We start from the raw sequence: 22,727 nt of genomic DNA, 5'->3' as shown, positions 1-22,727 counted from the left end.
ACCTCCCAGCCATAGGTAAGAAATGACACAGGGGGAATTTTCTCTCATGCAAGGGAAAGGAGAGGCTGCCACGTTTCTTGAAAGAGTTGTCTTAGTTATAAGTGTTATTCCAAGTCTGACTGAATTGAGGCTTTTGTTTCAACTTGATCGCTGGCTTTTCACAAAAGTTTGTCCCATATGACACAAGAGATTTGCTGACTTGGGTCAAGTTTGGTATATTATTGAAGGGTGACATCACAAACTAAACCACATTTGTATTTTAACAGCATAAAAAGACAGTAACCCAAATGTCCAACCATGGGGCACTAAATTAAAGGACAATCATTGAATCCATGACTATGTGACCATTAAAAATGATGATGGATATCTCTAATGACTGACATGAAAACTGCCATGGTTTCTTGTTCAGTGGAAAATAAGCTGCCATGTATTATGTATAGTATAATTTGATTTTTCTAAAAGAGAAGTTTAGTCCCCTATCTAAATCTGTATCTATCTACGCAAAGGCATAGGATCTGGAAGAAGAAACTCAGTAAACAGTGGATCTACTTGGGTCATAAAGTCATAAATGATCTTAAAATTCTCTATAATTTTATTTTATGACTTTAGGGGGGAGAGGATTGAATTTAATCCCATCTCTGCCATCTAAAGCCATGTGCAAAGCCTTAGTATCTACCTCTGTTCAACAGGAAAAATAAGAAAACTCATCTCTTAAGTTGTTATGAAGAATGAATGAATATATGTAAAGCATTTAGTACAGTATCCAGCATATTAGCCATTGTGATTATTATATCATGAAAAGCATATGGCCATTATTGTAATGTGAACACTGCATTTGTGTTTAAGTCTAACAGAATTCTACAAATGGTACCCAGTGGAGCTGTGGTTGAGTGGACAGGGCATAAAGGAATCCTGATGACTTGAACGTTACCTCTCCTAGCAGAGGCCTTCCCTGGAGCGTGTGGGATGCAGCATTTAAAAGCACGGCTTTGGAGAGGGCAGACATGAGCCTCACGACCTAAGGCAAGTTTCTTCACTTTAAAATGGGAGTAACAATACCTCTTTATCAGGCTGTTGTATTACCTATGACAATACACTTGAATGCCAGTTCCTCGCCATAGCTAAGAACCCAACAAATATTATTATTATAAGTTCACCACAAAAATTATATTTTAAATATAATAAATATTGCCTTGACATTCTACTAGTTATAATTTTTACCAAACAAACTTCCTGCATTTTAAAATGGACTTGTATGAATTATTTAAACAGAAACCAGAACAATGCACTAAAATGGTTTCCTAGGTTAAAAAAAAAAATCAGTCACATATAACTTGTCTGGAATATTTGTATTTTGAAAGGAGATACACTATCTAAAAAGTGGAGGGGGAAATGGGGAAGCTCTTATGAGAGGAGACTACAAAATAAAGTAAGCTCAAATCTAGTTAAATGCCAAATTCATCTTTATTCTATAGGATTTAATTTACATGAGAATGGCACGCTAATGAAAAACGGAAGTCTAGTATTTTACAGACTATGCTTAAAATCATTAAGTATTTTTACTTTAAAATTTAAAAAGCCCACAGCTGGTCTAATAAGACATAGCTACAATTAATTTTTGTCTTGGGGAAAATCATTTGGATTTTAATCTTATAGCCAAGTTGACTGAAAAAGCAGAGTAATTCCAATGTCCACAATGTTATCAAGCAGCGCACAAGGAAAACACTCTGTGAACACTGCAGGCCTGAGGGGCACATATTTAAATGGAAACTGCCTGAGATCTGGTGTAGATCTACTAAGCAGAAAGAAACGAGACACCATGAAGTCAATATTTTCATTGCTTTTCTAACAGCATTTGATATTTGTTGAACTATCCTTCAAAAAACATTGAAGGTAATTTCTTGATCTATTTCCTGGCTTTTTGCTACCCAGAAAAGTGAACTTTTGCTATTCGTACTGGTTCAAATGCAAATACAACTGTTCTCTTTGGTGCTTATTTAAAAATTAGATGCAGTTACAGCATTGAACGGATTCGAGAAAGATTCAACTCAGGAGAACAGGCCAGGAGAAGGGAATTCTTATTTGCAAATGGAGAAAACTCGGTCAGAAAAGTTAAGTCTGACAAAAGTCTCCTCTACAACACTCAGATACAACCGCAACCCCAAAGCCAATAATGGGGATTTTTTTTTTAATTATCTGGAGAACTCAGCCACATATCCACTGGGGGGAAAAACAGTAGCTGTTTATTTTGAGCTCTTTCTCAGCTCACCAAGAGAGCAATAACCGAACTTCTAAGATAAAATATGAGAGGAAGTGGTTAGAAGGGGGAAAAAAATCTATATTAAGTACTTTAAGAAAAAATTGGTTTCCCCAACAAACCGCTGCCTTTTACGAATTCAATTCAATAAACATTTATTGAGCATCTGCTCTGTGCGCAGCATTGTGAATTACACAAAGATGAGTGTCTGCTCTTCAGAAGTACTCACAATATTGTGAAACACACACACACAACCATCTAACGGCTTAGACAAGATACGGAGACAATTTTCAGATTTTCTTGACAATAAGAATGTGCAGATTTTAGCAGAAATATTTCTTGGGACCATTTTGCTCTATTATATTCAGTATAAGATACAGACAATTGCGGCCGGCTCCGTGGCCGAGTGGTTGAGTTCGCGCGCTCCGCTGCGGCAGTCCAGGGTTCGGATCCTGGGCGCGGACATGGCACCGCTCATCAGGCCACGTTGAGGCGGTGTCCCACATCCCACAACTAGCAGGACATGCAACTAAGATATACAACTGTGTACGGGGGGGTTTGGGGAGATAAAGCAGAAAAAAAAAAAAAGATTAAAAAAAAAGATTTCAGATACAGACAATTTTATTAAAAAAAACCATAAACTAGCACTTTGTTTAGGTCACTCTGTGGGACAGGAAGAAGGCAAGTCAGCTCTACCTTTATAGCACCAAGAAAGTTCTTTTCTAGAACAATTCATACTATAAGAGTCGAAGCAACGTTTATGCCTGTAGTCAGGTTTGCATGAATTAAGCTTCAAAATTCTGACAGATTGAATCACTGCTATCCTCTGCATTTTCCTTTCTGGTTCTGAGGCCAACCAACTAGGATAAACAGCTGGAGACAAACAGCATTATAAGGTGGTCTTAAAAAGTTTTTTTGCTTAATTGCCAATAAGTGCTGTGTAAGGTTGTTTATAGAAAGAATCAACGATATAATGGTACCTTTTCACGGAATGCACCCATAATGAGATAACTGGTCCATAAAACTGGCAAAAATATTTGTGTATAGTACTTTTATGAGAACTGTAGCTGGAACAGGTCAAGTGCATGCAGTACTGCACCCTGAAAATGAAAAATAACCTCAAATAGTTACATGTCCACAATTTAGTTGAGGCTGGAAAGAGAGAAAAATATCCTCACTTCATTCTTCCAAATCAGTTCCCTGCCAAAAAGCCAATGTTTGGGACTGGCCAGGTGATGCAGCGGTTAAGTTCGCACATTCTGCTTTGGCCGCCTGGGGTTCACCAGTTCGGATCCCGGGTACGGACCTAGCACCACTTGTCAAGGCATGCTGTGGTAGGTGTCCCACATATAAAGTAGAGGAAGACGGGCACAGATGTTAGCTCAGGGCCAATCTTCTCAGCCAAAAGAGGAGGACTGGCAGCAGATGTTAGCTCAGGGCTAATCTTCCTCAAAAAAAAAAAAATCTAACGTTTAAGAATTTGAAGACAATTTTATGTTATTCCTAATTTTGGGAGGTTCTGGCTGGGGGCAGGGGAGGAGGTCATTGAGTAATGAGGCCATAGGCCATTTCTATGACAAGAATATGCACCAGTGCTATATTTACACGATTATGCAGAAACTTTAGCCGATTTGGCTGTTAATCAGCTGCTGTTCTCCACAGATTTTTCTCCTTATAAATGGCATTGAAGTAAAGATTAAAATCTTAGCACTAACGAAAAACGAAAGTACAGAAAAAGAGAAGGAAAGGGAGAAGTTAGCTTCATTTTCATGACATTCAGGAACAAAAGTTAGTAAGTTTCACAAAACTGAGATTTTTCTCTAATTGGAACTTTTGACCAAAACTCCAATAACAAAAATCTATCTCATATCATCTTCCATATTCTCAAAAAGTATAAAAGTTCATAACAGAGTTAGTAAATATCTCATAAATATACAAGGCACAAGGGATATTCTGTACACACTATGAAGAAGAATCTAGAAAATACTGCTATAATCACAAGAATAGGATTCCTTCTACTGCACAGCCATGACTTCACAAGGACTGAGAGCTCAAAATGAACAGAGAGAGTCATTTATTTACACAGTTCCTTTTCCATAGTCAAATGCTATAAAATGGGGGGAAATAAATGCAAATGATTACATATACACAAATTCAGACAAAATAAATAGGTTGAGCCTAAAGTAACTACGTTTCTGGAAAGCCAAGTATATAAACTATGGGCCACCATTATTTTTCAGCTATATGCTATATGTGAAAACCACCAAAAAAGCTTTACCTTAGCACCAATACGGGAAAAATCAGACCAAAACCTTGTACTGCTCCACTTAGTGAAGTTTTAAATGAAACGTGTTTCAATTAAACTAACAGCAGACTTACATCACTCTTAGTATATAATCACATTTAATGTCCTTAACCAGTATAAAGTGTGTCAACAATTTGTCTAAGAAAAACTCATAAAGACGAAGCGAACAGTGGTACAATAAATGCACTAAAACTTCAGGGTCTAAACAAGACAAACCCTGCAGAAGGATGGTCACCGTATTTTCAAACTTAAGAAAGTCAGCCTGTGTGGGCATCCAAGCGTAGGTACACCTGTTGGCCCCGTGGGGCAGAATATCTGAAATTACGACTCTCCTGAGCAATCTGGCAAGTGTGTTTCCATAGGAATAAGTTATCATTGCTTGGAAATGCTGGAACGTGAGGTCTCCAGGCACTTCTTAACCATCAGTCTGCACCAGTGCTCCTCAACGCAGGGGGAGCGGGGAGGGAGACATCTGATAAAATCTGGAGACACGCTGGTTGTCATAATTGGGGCGGGGTGGGGCTTGTTACTGGCATCTACTGGATAGAGGCCAGGATGCTGCTCCACATCCCACAACGCACAGGACAACCTCCCATAACAAAGAATTATCTGGCCCAGAATGTCCACAGTGCCGATGACAAGAAACCTCGCTCTCTATACCTTAGAACACATGACTCAGAAGAAGCCAGGCCTAATTGGATAAGTTCTGCTCTCACCTCCTGGATATATAACTGTACGACCACGGTTCAGCACATATACGACTATTCATCACGAGTGTTCCCATATGTAAAACAGAGACTGTTCTTCATGACCCACTGACTGCTGTTTTGCAAATGTGATCCAGCCTGGTTCAGCTATAACACAAACAGATCATTCTGAAAAGCAAATGCCTTGACTTGTTTTAAAGTTCCTAGTTTATGAGCAATGGATTCCACATTAGGAAATCATTGATTAACAGAGCCAAGCAATTAACTGATTCCAAATGTAAAAAAATTAAGTCATTATGGACACTGAATGCGAAAATCTCCCCATTAGAATTCCTATTTGTGAAATTCTGCAAGATTTTAATGTAATTAGTAAATGGCTCTACATTCTTTATTTTAAAAATTTACAATTTTCAACTTCTTTCCTTCCTCCTCCTATTAGCTACGATATATTGAGTGCTATGTTCCAGGCATTTTGTGAATTACTGCACATGAATTTTATATTTCCAACAATCCTCATTGTTAGGAACTACAGATATTATTTTCCTTACTATTCTTCAAACTCAAGAAGTCTGGAGACAGAGAGAGCTGCAAATAAAGCATTTGACCCAGCACTCACAAGCTTGAATTCAACGTGAATTCACTCAATACAATGAAAAGCAATAAGGAAAAAAAGTTAGGAAGCGATAACTACTACTTATAATAAGAACAAAAAGGGCCACCATTTATTGAGTGCTTACTATATGCTAGGGTCAGTGTCAAAGGCTTTATATTATATCTCATTTAATCCTAGCACCAGTCCTAGGTGTGGATGCTGTTACAGTCACCATTTTACAGATGCAGAAACTGAGGCTTAATCTGATGATGGCCACGGTTAGCAAGTGGCACAGCTGTGACCTGTTCTGTCACACTTGAGAGTCTACACGAGCCATTGGCAAACTATGACACTCGGTCCGAATCTGACTTGCTGCTTGTCTTTGTAAATAAAATTTTATTGGAACACGGCCACGCTCTTTCATTTATATATTGCCTATGGCTGCTTTTGAGCTACAACAGCTCGAAAGAATTGAGCGGCTGCAACAGAGACCATATGGCGAAAGCCTGAAATGTTTACTCTCTGGCCCTTTACAGCAAAAGTCCACCGCCACCTGTCTAAATGCTTCAACACCAAGTCACATCCACTCGACCTCGTGCTCCTTACAATTAGGCGTTGGAAGCCCTTTGCTCTCACACTTCCCAGCCAAGAAGCTTCATTTCCTTCCAACAAGACTCCCTGTTTCTATTTCTGCAGCCGTCCTGAGGGCTAATACTGTCCTTTTCTTCAGGAAAGAGTTTACCTGAACCATGATAATGTTATACACGTGAAACTTACTACATCTGATTGCCTCACAGTCTGAAATTAAAAAGCAAAAAACGAAACACAGAAGCAATTACTGATCTTCTACTGGGAACAAGTTACATACCAGGAACACAAAAATGAATAAAACATAATCTTGCCCTCAAGGGAGCTCACAGATGAGCAGGGGAAACAGATACACACACAGCAGAATGGCTTCCTATGAACTCTGCTCAGGCGCCTAGGATTTCGGGGAATGAAGCCTCTTTTCCCAAGCCAACTAAGGCCCCAGAAAGAAGACATTTGACTGGCCAGCCCCATGGCTGGAGTGGTTAAGTTCATGCACTCCACTTTGGCGGACCGAGGTTTGCCAGTTCAGATCCTGGGCATAAACCTACACACCACTCATTAAGCCATGCTGTGGAGACATCCCACATAAAAGAACTAGAATGACCTACAACTAGGATATATAACTATGTACCGGGGTTTTGGGGAGAAAAGAAAAAAAAAAGCCAAGAGAAAGATTGGCAACAGATGTTAGCTCAGTGCCAATCTTCCTCACTAAAAAAAATTTTTCTTTTTAAAAAAAAGAGCCACCACTTGAAAAAGAACAAATTCTAGACTGATTCTTGTAGAAAATGAAAAAAAAAGAGATGACAACATCTGAAAGCTCATTTCTCTTTTTAAGAAAAAGGTCTCCATTATGTTGAATAATAGAATTATGTCTTATTTGTTCAGTAAGAATTATTACTTATGGACACAAAATGGTAGACCTAAAAGGATTTATCAGCTCCACTCCTTCAATTCATAGGAGGGGAAACCAAGAAGCGGCTAAGTGCGCCCAGTGATGACAGGAGATAAAGTTGCGAAGAGTACCCAGCAGCTGAGTATTAATAACATGCTCCAGAGGCAGTATAGCTCCAGGGAGTTAGGTTTGGGGCAAGTTACTGAACCTCTCTGAGCCTCGGTTTCCTCATCTGTAAGAGGGAGATCATATTCAGAGGTCATTGTGAGCAATAAGCAAGTTCATACATGTAAAGATATACGCATATATGCAAACAGCAGTGTCTGGCTCATATTAAGTGTAATATGAGTGTGTGCTATTATGAAAATTAAAAACAAGGTATGCAAATGAACTAAAACTCAAAACTTTAAGTGAGTCCAGAATCCACCACACCCCTGAGATCCTAGCCTGCCTCACTATTACACCTATGCCCTTTCCATGCGGGGGGTGGGGGGGGGGCATCACCATTCTTCTAGACTTTTGTCTTAGACACAATGGAGTAACCCTTTATTCTCCACTTCTTCAGTCTTTATTTCCTGCTGTCTGGGAACATCTCTCTAACAACCCTTTCTGCTCCAACCCTTTCTGTCACCACCCTTGGCCAAGCACTGACCATCACACCTGTGTTACTTGATCTCGCTCAGCTCCACAACATCCCTGCCCACTTGCAACCAGCTCCCTGTGCCTGCTGCAGAGCTGATGCTGCGAGATGAACCGAAATACCCTTGTCACCCACCACCCACCTGCTGAAGAATCTGCCATCATGCCATGTAGCACATCCCTTTAAGTCCAGACACTTCTGTCTGTAATTTAACATCTTTAACTCTACCTGTTATTTCTAATCATATTAACACAGTCTTTTATTAAAAGAGACCCAATTTCAAATCCTAACACCAACACATACAAGGGGGAGCCCCGGCATGTTGCTTAACCCCTCCAGGTCTCATTCCTTTTCCGCCAAGCTGAGATAAATGGTACACCCAGCCCTCCATAGCTGCAGGCTCCCCATCCACGGATATGGAGGGTGGACTAAGGGACTTGAGCATCCATGGGATTTTGGTATCCGCAGGGTCCTGGCACCAATCCCCCACGCATCCTGAGAAACGACTGTACCTATCTCATGGGGTTCTTGGGAAGGTTGAGTACGTAATTCCCATCATTGGCACAGGGCTCAGCACAGAATAAGGGAATAAGAGATGTTATTTTTATTATGTGAAAAGCAGTACACTTACTCTTCCTTCCCTCCCTCTGTTCATGTTCGTGTGACTCCTTCCACTCAGGACTTCTGCCTGACTTCCGTCAACCCAAACCAGCACCTTCACTCCAAGCCTTCTCCTGGGACTTTAGTCCACACCGCTCTTTGCTTTGGTGATTTTGCCCCCCAAGGGACATTTGGCAATGCCTACAGACATTTTTGGTTGTCACAACTAGGTGGTGGGTGTATTAATCATGTTTTTAATATTTCCCGTGTTTTATGATGCTCTGACATCCTGGGGCCTGGAGAGACTGCCCCTCCTAAGGCTAGCTAATTCCTTGAGATAGTAAACAACTGGCCTGCTAGCATGTCTTTCATAGGCAAACCAACCAGTCCAAGCCTATGGCCTGATCCCACCACCTCGAGTATTTCTCACACACCAAGCTAATATTTCCTCTGCCCTAAATCACTCGAGGGCCAGGGCCCTGACAACTAGAGACCACCTCTATAGCCTGACCCAGTCAAAATTATTCAAACCACCCAATCTTAAACTTGCTCAAACTTGCCTACCCTGACTAACCCTTTCTTTCCCTGCAAAAACCACAATAAAGGCTCTGGGCTATGCTCTCCCCTCGGTGCTTCTGCCTCCTGAGTGGCCCTGGTACTTCTCCATGTGGCCCTGCACAGCATGGCAGGCCCCCTCCACTTGGGAATTGTAAGTAATAAAATCTTCTGTCCAAGGTAGTTGTCTCTGTGTCTGTCCTTGTACCACATCTGCTTAAAACAAATCCCAGGTCCATTTTAAGACAGTGGATGCTACCGGCATTTAGTGGGTAGAAGCCAGGGATGCTGCTATATATCCTACGAGGCACAGAATACCCTGCCCCCCAACAAGACTTATCCAGTCGAAAATGTCAACAGTCCTAAAGTTGAGAAATACTGACCCAAAATGTCCTGCACACTGAGGTTACAAGGGCTCTGGAAGCCCCAGACCTGACACACAGTTCTATAGTGTGGCCTGACTAGGGCAACAGAGGAAGTCCCTGATTCCTGGATTGACTGAAGCTCAGGTACAATCAATATAACAGTTTAATTTGCATTCACAGCTCTTTTAACCAAAAATCACTGAATAAATACGTCCAGCAAAAGTGAAAGTACCTCGTCTCAGTTACTATGTAAAGTTTGGTGCTAACTGCTGCTGGTTGGAAAGAAAAATGCATGAACAAACCTCACTGTTTTGCATGATTCTGTATCTCTCACAAGTGGGAAACACAGTCAATCAATCTAGTATTTTCTATGGGAGAATTCTGAAGCAGCTCATTATTTTCTCCTATGGGGTGATGCTCTGCTCCTGTAACCCCCAAAAACCCCAACACTGTGTGTGACAAATAAATCTGGGTAAAGAAGTATACACTCTCAGTTCTTGACGTTTCACGACGTACGTGGGTGTACCAAGGGGCTCAGAGATTAAAACAATCTACTTCACTTTGTTCAGCTCAGTTTTCCAAATTAGTTTGATCTTGACATTTTTCCCATACTATCTATTACCATCCTATGGAGCAAGTGTTACATGGAACAAATTTTGGAAAACATCTCAGTAAAGTTGACAAAAATCTCCACATTGGACTTCAGACCTTGAGTTATAAAGCTTCTCACACCGTAATCAGAGCTGCTTTGGGACTTGAAATAGCACAGCGGCATGACACAGCTCCCTTAGCTTCACAAGCCTTTGGCAGGAAGAGCATTGCTGCTGCTGGTCTCTGTTGGAATGGCACAGACCCTAGAATTTGGGCAGAACATATTTCCACATGGTATCGAAGAACTTGCTGCTTCCAACTTATTACCTTGGATTGGTTATAACGACACAGACCTCAGCACATTTAGACATCAGGCAAAAAAGTATTATTTTCCCACAAGCAATAAGGCTAACTTAAACTTTTGTGTTTCAGGAGGAACACAAGAAATTATGATCTTGAGTAACCATAAGGTAGCAAAGTAAGGGAGCAAATTAAAACCAAAGATGAACGTGCAAAGTCCCCCAATTTTCCCACCCACTTCCTGACTAGCCCCTAAGCCACTCTGACATCTTTTATCCCTAAGTCATAGACGTTACTGGTTCATTTTAAAACTCTGTGATATCTATGGATTTAATTGAACAGCAGAGGACTGTGAATTCTGAAGAGGATCTGTACTTCCTAGAGGACCTCAGCCCATCCCTGCTTGCTTAAGAGCACGCAGCCTTTGTCTTTCGGGCAGGAGGAGTGGCCATTGGCAAGGTACTTGATCTCTAGAATAGCCTTCAGCAGATTGCTCTTCAGAGTTCGCCACAGCTCAGTGACCCGCACAGTCTGAAAAGGGCTCGGCTGAGTATGGGGGTGAGGACTCACAGCCAGACGCAGTGTAGCAGCAATGATTCTGCCATCTGTTCACCCAGCTCAGGGGATCCCTCTGCTCTTTCACCTTGAGATAAAACGACTATCACTTTCCCGGTCCTACAGGTCGCACAGCCTGTTCAGTCCTCCATTCTTCCATCAACCCTCACCCTGGACAGACAGGAGAATATGAGGAGAAACGAGAAATTCATCTCCTTCCTCCTGATGGAATGTGCAAGCTGGCACCACGGATATAAAAGCACAACATCCCCCTGTGTGTTTTACTTTTGAAGATGTTCCAGATACCTCCTGAATATTCTCAAGGCCCTCTGGAAAAACAAGCATGATCCTCCCATCCTCCTGCCTCTTTCACAAGAAGGAAAACAGGCCGAGACGGAATGACTTGTCCGAGGCCAGGCGGTGCCGAGGCCACGGGAGCCGAGACGCAGAAGCCTGCATCCCAGAGGGTGCTCTGTTTTCCTAACCCTCCCCTTGAGGCTGCTAATTCCTTCTCCATGGTAAACACTGCCAGGAATTGCACTCTTAGGATAGTGCTATAAAAATAAGCTGTGCTTGCTTTCTAAAATCATGGTGGAAATCCTCCCGGTTCAATCTTACTGTAATTTACATTATGATATTTTCAAAGTAATTTGTGCCATTTCATTCATGCTGAATTATGTCCTTTGAGCTAGTAACACACACTGACCCATCTGTCATACTTATGGCTTAAATGCTAAATATCGTTCCTGTTTGGTCCTTAATACTTGCTTATAAATCCAATGGTGAACTTCGGAACTGTCAACAACGTTAAGGAGGGAGTAAAGGGACTATGTATCTGATCCAATTTCATTTGAAGCAGTTGCTTTTTTTTAACAGATGGTTATTAATGTTGGCATGAGATTAAACATTCCTATTGAAATAATTTGAATCTAAAAACGTTATACGTTATATTCCTTCCCATTTATATATGACGTAACGTAACTCTTCAGCCAATATACACATTTTCCCCAAACGAACTTTACCCTAAGGTGTACCATACACATACGAATAATTTATAACTTATTGGGTTATAACTTATTTATGTCAAAGCTGCTCTGTTAGATGTTTCATCATCTACAAAGAATTAAAATTTGGGGTGTAATCCTCTGTTATGAGGTGATGTTCATATTCTAGAAATACAATAATCACTCTCCAACACATTACGTCTCATCTAAATGGGGCAGAGCAGTGAACAACTCATACTGTGGCTCCGAAAACCTCTAGGTCAATGGGAGGGCAGGGGAACAACCCCTCTTTTATCTGGTTTATATGTGGGGGGGTCTAAGGTACTTGTAAATTTTCTTCTTCTAAAGAAGAACTCTTCGGTTATATCTTCTTTTCTTTACTTTCACCTCTTGAATACAGATACTCTGTGTATATGTTCCCCTCTTCCGCCTTCTAGAAAAACTTGAAAAATTAACCTAGGCACGCAGCCCAATGACTACTGCACTCACCAAGTATTCCAAGCTATTTCTACTGTCTTATCACAAGAACTTTACATTTACATTCATGATTCTATCTCGAAGACCTGGGCAAGGATGGGAAGGGTCCAGCAGCTTATCATTCCTACTTCCACCGCAAAGGGCTCTTTCAGCTGCAAATATTAAAATCTTTTCTTTTGTATTCAGTTTTACTTTGGGTAGTGGTGTTCTGACCACAGGCTGCTTAACAGTACGTGCCTACTTCATGTCACCGCTAGCAGGAAATCGCAACACACTATCCATTCTGGACAGGGCAACATTAGGGCTTCCCGCAAGCCAAAAAGGTTCACCATGTGTTCATTTCGGGGATGATGTGCTCCTGTCTGTGGCCCATTTGACTTTTTCAGTGGGCTGGCGAAGGGAATCACAAATTAGTGAGTTACTGAAATTTTAAGAAGGAAATTCCTGAATGTGTGGCAGACCCTGATGGTCCCCGTCGCCAAGATCTGCTTCTCTATACACCCTTTCAACATGTGCATTAGCCCGGCTTATCAGATAAGTGAGTTTCCAAACATATAAATAAATGTTATTTACCATATCTGCAACATGTTAGACCAACACTCGCCCATAAACAGCCTTTACGTCTCTCAAGAAATAACCTAATTCTGGTAGACGCCCAGCCTGTCAGAGGCGGATGGTCGCTAACTGTGAGCAGATTTCATTGCTCCCTTTGTGCCAGGAAATACTGGTGCCAACTCTTACTGAGCACACCTTCAGAATCTGGCGGCCTCACTATACAATGCAGCTCTCGATAATTCAAACCAACCAGCAACATAGTCTGGTAGGCTGTTATTCTCCTGTTTAATCTTATTTCCTATTACCAGAAGGATTAAATCAGCCTTTGCTTTCCCCCTTTCTTGCCTGCTCCTCTGTCCTTCCGCTCATCAGCTTGGAGCAGTGCTACTGTTCTGAGGAGGCTGCGTCTAAAGAAGCTGGCGCTTCCTCGCAGATCGCTATCGTCCTTGAAATAACACAACAAGCGAGGTGAGGGGGCAAGCAAAGCAGAATGTCACAGCCCTAAAAATGAAAATTAAGGAACGGGAACTTTTTTTTCCCCCCCAAGAGCCACTGCTGGGGTTCCAGCTTGTTTAGAAGATAATTATTTGATTTTATAATTACTTTTGTGGGTTGCTAAATAATTACCGTGGAGGCAAATCTCCATGTGCCAAAACAGCAGAGCCGATTGATCTAAAGTTCACACCGAAACAATAACGGAGTCAAGATGGTTAGCTCTTAGGTGGGGATTAGACACCCCTCCCCTTTGTCAATGTGCCAGCCTGAAGCCCACAGAAACGTCAGGGTGGGGGCGGGGAAAACAAAGATACTCCACAAACCAGTTCAGATGAGTAGTTTCTTTTCAGGTCGATTTTCATTTTAAATCTGCTCCTCCGCATACACTAGGACATCAAGAAGGCTTTTGAAAAAAACCAAAACTGCAGCTCACGTGAATGACACAGTGACCGGGTCCCTTTCAATTCTAAGATCCGATGATCTTAGTGCGAAGATGATTACCAGTGGTATTTGCTAATCACAGGAACTTGGATGTAGTCAGGGGTCAGCAAACTTTTTCTGATAAACGCCAGAGAGTAAGTATTCAGGCCTTGTGGATCTCTGTGCAACTTCTCAGCTGTGCAGTTGAGTGCAAAAGCCACCATGGACGTAAGCGCTTGTGTGTGGCTGTGGCTGTGTTCCAGTAAAACTTTATTTATAGACGCTGACATTTGAATTTCACGTAAGTGTCTCGTGTCACTAACTAGTATTCTTCCTTTGATTTTGGTCAAACATCTGCAATTGTAAAAAAAATCCACAACCTACAAAAATAGGCAGACGGGTCATGGGGCACAGCTTACCACCCCATGACCGAGATGGATTTAGGCACCTCAGCAAGGTCTTCAGAGAAGAGAAGTAAGATCGTTTTGCACATGGAAGAAACTCAGGACAAAGGTGACTTGAGAGTGAGTAGAGAGCATCAGTGGTCCCCAAGGCTTCCTGATTCCAACCAAACACACTCTCCGCCACATAATTTCCTCTCTCGACTTTTAATGAATTGACAGTTTGCTTTGAGTGTTCGTTTTTGCCCAGATTTTCCTGAATCATTTTCACATTTAAGTAATCACTTTAAGAAGTTAAACTTCCTTGGCCAGAATAACTCTCTCTTCTTAGAGGTTCACATCTCAGAAGCAGTCAATCCCGGCTGCGCAGGCAGAGCCAGAGGGACGGCCCAGGTACAGCCACACCAGCAGGTGACATGCAGGAAGCCACAACCACTCTGATTCCCTGTTCCCTCTTCTCTAAAAGGGTCGTGATAGTGATTCCAACCTTAAAAGGTTGTTCTGATGATTACAAGGAAATAACGCGCAAAGTATAAAGTATAACAGAAATACACTTATGTAAGACATCTATGTTTTCTAAAGTTACTGGCTTTCTGAAATGGACTGAATTAACTCTCTTCTTGACCACCAACTCAGAACCTTCTCACTTTCCTTCTTAAAAATCCTTCAGGGTGACTATAATTCAAAACACAGATAATAACAAGCATTGGAGAGAATGTAGAGAAACAGGACTTTCATATATTCATTACTTTTGGAAATGTACAATGGTGCAGCCACTGTGAAAAAGAATCTGGGGGCCGGCCCCACGGCATAGCGGTTATGTGCTCAGCTTTGGCAGCCTGGGGTTTGCAGGTTTGGATCCCAGGCGCAGACCTAGCACCACTTGGCAAGCCATGCTGTGGCAGGCGTCCCACATATAAAGTAGAGGAAGATGGACATGGAGGTTAGCTCAGGGCCAGTCTTCCTCAACAAAAAGAGGAGGATTGGCAGCAGATGTTAGGTCAGGGCTAATCTTCCTCAAAAAAAAAAAAGAGAAAAAAGAATCTGGCAGTTCCTCAAATCACTAAACAGAGTGTTACCATACGACCCAGCAATTCTGCTCCCAGGTATACACTTAAGGGACATGAAAACATACATCCACACTAAAACTTGTACAGGAATGCTCAGCACAGTATTACTCACAACAGCCAAAGAGTGGAACCAACCCAAATGCCTGAAAAAAACTGATTAATGGATAAGCAAAATGTGTCATATCCATACAATGATTCAGCAAAAAAATAAAGTACTGATAACGTGCTGCAGCATGGACGAACCCTAAAAACATTACGCTAAGTGCAAGAAGACAGGTACAGCACCATATACTGCATGATTCCATTTCTAAGAAATTTCCAGAATAGGTAAGTCTACAGAAACGAAAAGTAGATTGGTGGTTGCCTAGGGCGAGGGAGATAGAAGGAGAGACAAGGCAGACCCTGGCCCTGAGCAGTTGACATGGGATGCCCTCCTTGGGCCTCCCAGCCTTTCTCTGTACATGCTTCATCCTGCCCGAGTGACTTTCCCTCAGGCATCTTTGCCAGCCCAACCCTCTTCACCCATCACAATTCAGCTCAAGTGCTGTCTCCTCCCACACGACCTCGCTGGCCTTCTCCCTGGAGAAGGAGACAGAGTCCCCACGTGTGTATCCACAGCATCCTGAGCCCACCCCTATACAGCAATGTTCCCCCATGGACTGAGAGTTTCTCCAAGGGCAGGAACTCATCCTGTATCTCTATATTCACACATCAAGTTCTCTGTAGGCCCCAGTGCTTGTTAGTAGCCTTGTAAGAAAGGAATGACCGCATTCTATCCTTCCTCTGGCCTTGAACATAGAAATACTACAACTGTAAAAACAACCATCCCCTTATTTCTTTCACGTGGGCTGCTGCTAACATTGTGGCTGATTTTTCCCCAGGCAGAAAATCCCTACTACTCATTTCTTCTTTTCCAACCCAACAATTGGATTCTTGTTTTGCTTCCGGTTCTCTTACCCAGAGCTTTGCAACTTTGGCCTCCTTGCTCTTTCCTTTGCTCCCCTGTCAACCTTCGGGCTGAGGGAAGCTCACCCTTTCTCCTGCCCCTGGCTCTCTGCCTTCAACAGGCTCCCTTGCACCTCATCGCTTCCATCACAACTGCCTACTTGGCATGGACCGTGGAGCCACTGCAGGCGGCTCCTACCTGGCTCATCGTGTCCCCTCCTTTCAGACACACCTTAAAACTCTGAACACCTATTCAAGTCCAAAAAATGCTGACCATACGTATTAATTAGCAAACGACAGAAACGAATGATTGGGGCTAGCAAACAAGTATTTATCCCTCTCTTGCAATAACATTTTATGTATAAATTTTGTCTATTGATCTTCCTAGTTTGATCTTTTTTAGCTCCTTTAGACATATGTGTATATTTCAAGCTCAAGATTTTATAAATATTTTTAACATTTCTTCTTCTAAATTAAGTGAATGTTTACAGATGTTGTCTGTAAAGTGTCAGATACCAGAATGGAAGGGAAAATTATTAGTGAAATTATGTATGAGTTCAAAGTTATGCTAAAAATAAAGTCAACTGCCTTTGAATCGCGGATGCTTGAAAGTGTCACTGGCCCTTTGCATGAGTCTGTAGCAAAAAAGCAGAAGCTTGGTCTTTCCACACGTACTGCTCAAGGTCTTGCGACGCCCCTTCTTGAGCTTTGAGTGGCCGTGGGACCCAGGCCCTTCCTCTTGGCTGGTCCCTGGTTAGACCATCATAAGAACACCATCACACAAACCCACTCAAATTTGCCTCAACATAATCCAGGAGCGGGGGAATGTGGGTGATGAGTCTATGTGGGTTCATTATCCTCTTATGTCTGCTTTTGTCTATGTGTACAATTTTCCATAATATAAGTTAAAAAGAAAGTAACTTATCACGTCACCTCTGCTTAAAAACCCCTGTGCCGCCCTCAGTGCTCACTGGATGAAATCTGAATTCCTTCGGAAACTGTAGGAGGCTTTTCCTGACCCCCTTCTTGCCCACAGTAGGACCTACCACTGTCTCCTTCCCACCTCTAAAACACCACCTTTCTCTCTCCAGCACTTTTAGAACTTCTGTGCACGTATTTGTCTACCTGTCTATCTCCCTGTGCTATGTTATAAGGTCTCTGAAGGCAAACGCCATACTATCTGACTGATTTTTATATCCCCAATGCTTAACGTGGCACATAAAAATGCTTCAAAAATGTATTGCTGGAAAAAAATGATGAGATGCCCCAACACGTTTCCAGACTATCTCCTGTCTACATTCCACAAATTCTACCTGCTGACCTTCTCCCCTTTCCCAAGGAAGGCGCACTCTTTTACAGTTTAAATTGTTTGAGTGTGTTTTTTTCCTTACCGAAATGCCCTTCTCTCTTTATCTGGGAAAACTCCTCCCCTAGGTCCTAGTCCAAATATCACCTCCTCTGGGAAGCCCTCCTGCCTTACCCGCACAGTTAACAGCTTCCTCCAATAATTGAGCAGTTTACTTTCCTGCTGCTCTCACTAGAGTCCAAATTCTCCAAGGGGAACAATGGTCGTTGTATCTGTTGGTACTTCTCCCTAAGCTGAGGGGGCCCAGCACACACAAGCTGCTAGTTTTACAAACGAATGTAAGAGCATCAATCAACAGCTCCGTTGTCCGAGGACAGGATACTCCAACAGAATTCTAAGTGCACAACTTCATTAGAATCCCCCACTCTGTACACCCTTGCCCACATCCTGCTAAGCCCGGCTTCCTCTCTCTTCCTGCTGCCTGAGCAAGGGCCCTTCTTCTCAGGGTTCCACACCACCTCTCTACCCTGCTTCAGTCAGCGTTTTCGAGGCTCTCCTGATCTTAAGGAAGCAGTTTCCCAGCCGCTACCCCTTGCTTCCAGCCAATCCTCCACAGGTGTCCGTTTAACTGAGATTCCACAAGACCCACGACTACAGAATTTTCCAGTAACTACTATTTTCTTTTCCTCTCCAAAGCCCCAGTACATCGTTGCATATCCTAGCTGTACATCCCTCTAGTTCTTCTATGTGGGGTGCTGCCACAGCACGGCTTGATGAGCGGTGTGTAGGTCCACACCCAGGATCCGAACCAGCAAACCCCAGGCCTCTGAAGTGGAGAGCGTGAACTCAACCACCCGGCCACGGGGACAGCCCCCCAGTAACTACTTTTTTCAACTATTCACCTTTTTTCTTTCTTCCTGAGAAACAATGGATGTCACCTTGCCTATTTTTTTGATGACTCAAACCGACCAAAAAATGCTCAGTCATTGTAAATTTAGACATATGTGGTGAGTCCTTTTACCTACAACGTACTGGTCCTGATTGTTGAAACATTAAAACCGAAAAAGCAAAACAAAATACTGCTGACATGCGCACTGTTGACGGGACTCTTTGCCAGGCTCACTCTTACTTCACTCGCCTTATCAGAAATGTATGTGTTAACTGTTAGATATAGAGTTGAACGGGGTGCTTTCATCTTGGACCCAATCCAAGAAAGTTTAATTACAGAAGAGGTCAAGCAGTGCTGTCCAGCAGGAGGAAAAACCCAAGACAAAATTAGACTTGACGGTAACAATACAAATGATAGAAATCACATCTAATATTTCCCAAGGGCTTTCTCTTGTGGGCACCATGCTAAGGGCTTTGTACCAATTACTTCATTGAATTCGCACAACCCCAGGCAGTAAATAATATTGTGGTATCCTAAAGTCACCCAGCTAGCAAGGGGAGGAGCTGTTATCTGAAAACAGCAGTGCGGTTCCAGGACCCAGCTCTGGCCCACTGCTTACAAATGGCTTCCTTCAACAAGGGACAAGTTCTGTCAGCAGCCCTGACACCCAACGGTGGATGGATCTTGAAGGATTGCTCACCTAATCTTTATGCGCCTCAGTTTTCTCATCTGCAAAATGAGGGATTTGACCCATACAAACTTAAAAGGCATTCTCTTCTAAAAGGCTGTCTTGCTGAATGCATCCAACGGTCAGAGTAATGGAGAAGTATTATGACAAAGTGTCATTCCTAAAGGTTCACATGGGAATTCATTAGAAAACATGTTCACTATTTCGAATCCCTAACACAGAATTTGGAAGTGTGTCTAGTGAGTCAATGGAGTGAATTTGTATATGAATATGTGAAGAATAGGAATCATAGTTAGGGAAATGAAGACAGCCTTGAAATATCGATTAATGACATGTAAAAGGCACTGAGTAACAGCTGTAATCAATATGTCTTGTTTATAAATGCATTATCATTTGATTACTTCTTAAATATGCCACTATAAGATACAGGCTTTGAAATATTTCTAAAAATTGTTTTAAAAATGTTAAAATGGGGGCCAGCCCGGTGGCGTAGCAGTTTGGTTCACTCGCTCTGCTTTGGCGGCCCAGGGTTCACCGGTTCGGCTCCCAGACACGGACCTATGCACCACTCATCAAGCCATGCTGTGGCAGGCACCCCACGTATAAAGCAGAGGAAGATGGGCACAGACGTTAGCTCAGGGTCAATCTTCCTTAGCAAAAAGAGGAGGATTGGTGATGGATGTTAGCTCATGGCAATGTTCCTCAGTAAAAAAGAGGAGGATTGGTGGCAGATGTTAGCTCAGGGCAAATCTTCCTCAAAAAAGAAAAAAAGTTAAAATGTTGTATTTCTATTGAAATTACATCTTAATACATAATTATTAATGATGTTACAATCCCTATGATAATTCTCTATTTACAGACTCAAAAGGAATTCAAATGAGAATAGAAAATTTCCTGTATATAAGGAAATTATATACAGAAATATCTTGCCTTCTAGAATAGATTTCTCCCTAAAGTTGATTTTTAACTATTTGTAAATTAAATCATAGTCTCCTATTAACTTCCAATATAAGTTCAGCGATGATTTAGCTGTTTCCTGTAGCTTTACAAGGTACATAACTTCTAATCTACTTAGCTAAAAATTTCTCTCCTTCTATTCCTACCAATGTTAGCCTCTCTATCAAGTAGGTAAGGCAGACTTTTAAAAAATGGAATGTACTAAAAAAATTCTGCAATTTCTTCTAATTCTGTATCCTAATATACCTGGCTTGTCGAGGCTGCACCTGTATATAACACATACACATCGCAGTACCTAATTTTCTACATTCAGTGTAGGTGCCATTTAAAAAAAATCACCTTGATGGCATGGGGGAAAGCATCTAGATTTTAAAGACAGACAAGGTTTTGAATCTTTGTTCCACCCTGTACTTGCTCTGCGGCCAAAGCACGGAAGTGCTATATAAGCTTGCTTCTTCATCTGAAAACAGCTTTAGTATTCAACCAGAACAGCAATGATGAAGGAAACACAAACTATCTTTGGCCGTTAATGGTGAACTGTATTCTATAGGGTTTGTTTTTTTAATAGAAAACTACTTAAAATAAGGTCAGTAAAGCATCTTTAATACTAGTGAGTGGATACCAGGAACTTTTTAAAAAAAATACTCTTAATAAAACAGCAATTGTTAAAATGTAATTTCACCTTTTACATATGCTCGACTAGCCAGGAATATTTTTCCTTTGAAAGTTTATTCTGTATAAGTCAAATACTTTTAGTGATAGATTGTCTTTAAACTGAAAGTGACTAAAATGTTTTAAATATATTTAAAATAACTGCATACTATAAATGAAGAAATTAAGAACGAGAGAGACTCACAGAGCAATACCTCTGTAAAATTTTACCTGTGTAAAATTGCAAGTGAGGGCTTTCCAGCTGCATCAAAATTTTCCTTGGTTGCCACTACATGGCCTCCTCCGTGCTGAATGAGAAACCAAACACATTCATGGTGCTGGACAGGATGCGGGCATGCCCCACAGCAACAAACATCCTCCTCCAGCGAGCCCTACCAAATCTGTTCGTATTGCTACAATCTTTACTATACATTACCTTTAAAATAGTGGCTCTCCTGGCAGCCATAAAAGATGACTCAAATGGAAAGCAGCTTCTGGAGAAGTTATCTAACAGAACATCCGCTCAGAACAATCTACCATCAAAGGGCAACCTTTGCAGAAAGTGAAACTGATTTGACCACTTCCTTTCCTTTTCCAGTGGGCAGTGCTGTTTTCGGGTCTGGTAGTAAAAGTAGAAGGTTTAAACCTCTGACATTCTATTTCAGTAATGACATGAGTGCACACACTCAAGGAAGGCAGGATTAGCAGTGTAGTGTACAATTAGGCAAAAGTTAGGCACCATAACAGGAGGTCTCCTCTGTACAAGCATCTTTTGAAATTAAGTATTTTTGTCATTTGAGATGACACATGAACATCCACAGGTATCTCCTTAAGACATGCTGGAATGTTTGAGACTGCAGACATGATGCATGTTGCAAGCAGAAATACGTGCTGCATGCTAAAATATATGCCCACCTCCACTGACAGCGTACGGTCTAACATTACCAGTGATGGTGTTCATAATTACACATGTAAACACGCATCCTTGAGTGTAGACACAGACCTTTCCTTCCTGAAGCAACATTTAGAGATCCCAGTTTAAACAAACCCCCAAGGTTCTGCAAGCAGCCCATTTGGGAAGCAATTCAGGCAACACAGTGATTCATTTAATAAATATTTTAGCCAGCATCTCACGCTCTATCACATCATATGGTAAAAGTCTGGCTTTGGATCATCCCATTAATCCATTTATATTCCATAAGTGTCATCAGCTTATATAGTAACCACAGGACCAAACACATGTCAGCGGGTGTGTGCTTCTCATAAATGGATATCCTCCCCCAAACCTAACAGGAGCAGCCTTAGCTGTTTTGCGAGCCTGCCTGCCTCCAGTACAGCCGGTTTTCCGTAAGATGCCTAGTTCCACTCTGCACAGCGTCTCTTGTAGTTTAATCAAAGAAAAGTATAATTACACTAGCAAGACTCTAATTTTGAAAAGACATTAGCCAAGCCACAGTCACTTCATTACTCTGCACTTCAGAGGCAGAACAATCAACGGGGGAGGGATCCTAAGTAATATTTGCTCTTCCAAAAGGGAACCAGCGAAACCTGCCTGGTGGATAGGAAAATCTGCCTGCCCAAGCAGGTGTGAGTGTCAAGCGAGGCGAGGAGCTTCAGGCCGGCCAGTGGCTAATGCTTTCCCTGCAAAATCCGCTGCCTAAAACTTTTCCGCGACCTTCAGTGGCCCTCAGGAGTAGGCTCTGGGAGCTGCTTCGGATCGCCTGGAGGCTCCTGCGAAACGCACCGCCACACAGGCGCGTCCACATCTGCAGAGGCTTCTGCCTGGTCCGCGCCGAGCAGTCCTCGTTCTTGGCTCCTTCTGCCCAGACTCACTGGCAGCCTGGCACCCTTTCACCGCCCCACTTCAGAAGGGATTTGGGGGAGCGCTCTGGCTCGCACACGCACAGGCTCACCTG

The 22,727-nt window shown here is 42.2% G+C and overlaps 1 protein-coding gene across 21 annotated transcripts in view; it reads right to left on the bottom strand.

Moving 5' to 3' along the window:
* Positions 1–22,727, bottom strand: part of PHACTR1 (phosphatase and actin regulator 1) — a 500,502-nt gene that overhangs the window by 210,764 nt on the left and 267,011 nt on the right. For 2 of the 21 annotated variants that reach the window (XM_070584094.1, XM_070584098.1), the window contains exon 1: positions 13,808–14,152. The exons of the other annotated variants lie outside the window; for them this stretch is intronic. The gene's annotated coding sequence lies outside the window, so the exon portion shown is untranslated. Of the gene's footprint in view, positions 1–13,807; positions 14,153–22,727 lie in introns of those variants that run through there. 21 annotated transcript variants of the gene reach the window in all.

Source organism: Equus przewalskii, chromosome 19 (assembly GCF_037783145.1).
Source record: "Equus przewalskii isolate Varuska chromosome 19, EquPr2, whole genome shotgun sequence".
Classification (NCBI taxonomy): Eukaryota; Metazoa; Chordata; class Mammalia; order Perissodactyla; family Equidae; genus Equus; species Equus przewalskii.
The sequence above is the reverse complement of the archived record's forward strand: the minus strand, read 5'-3'. Positions and strand labels throughout refer to the sequence as shown.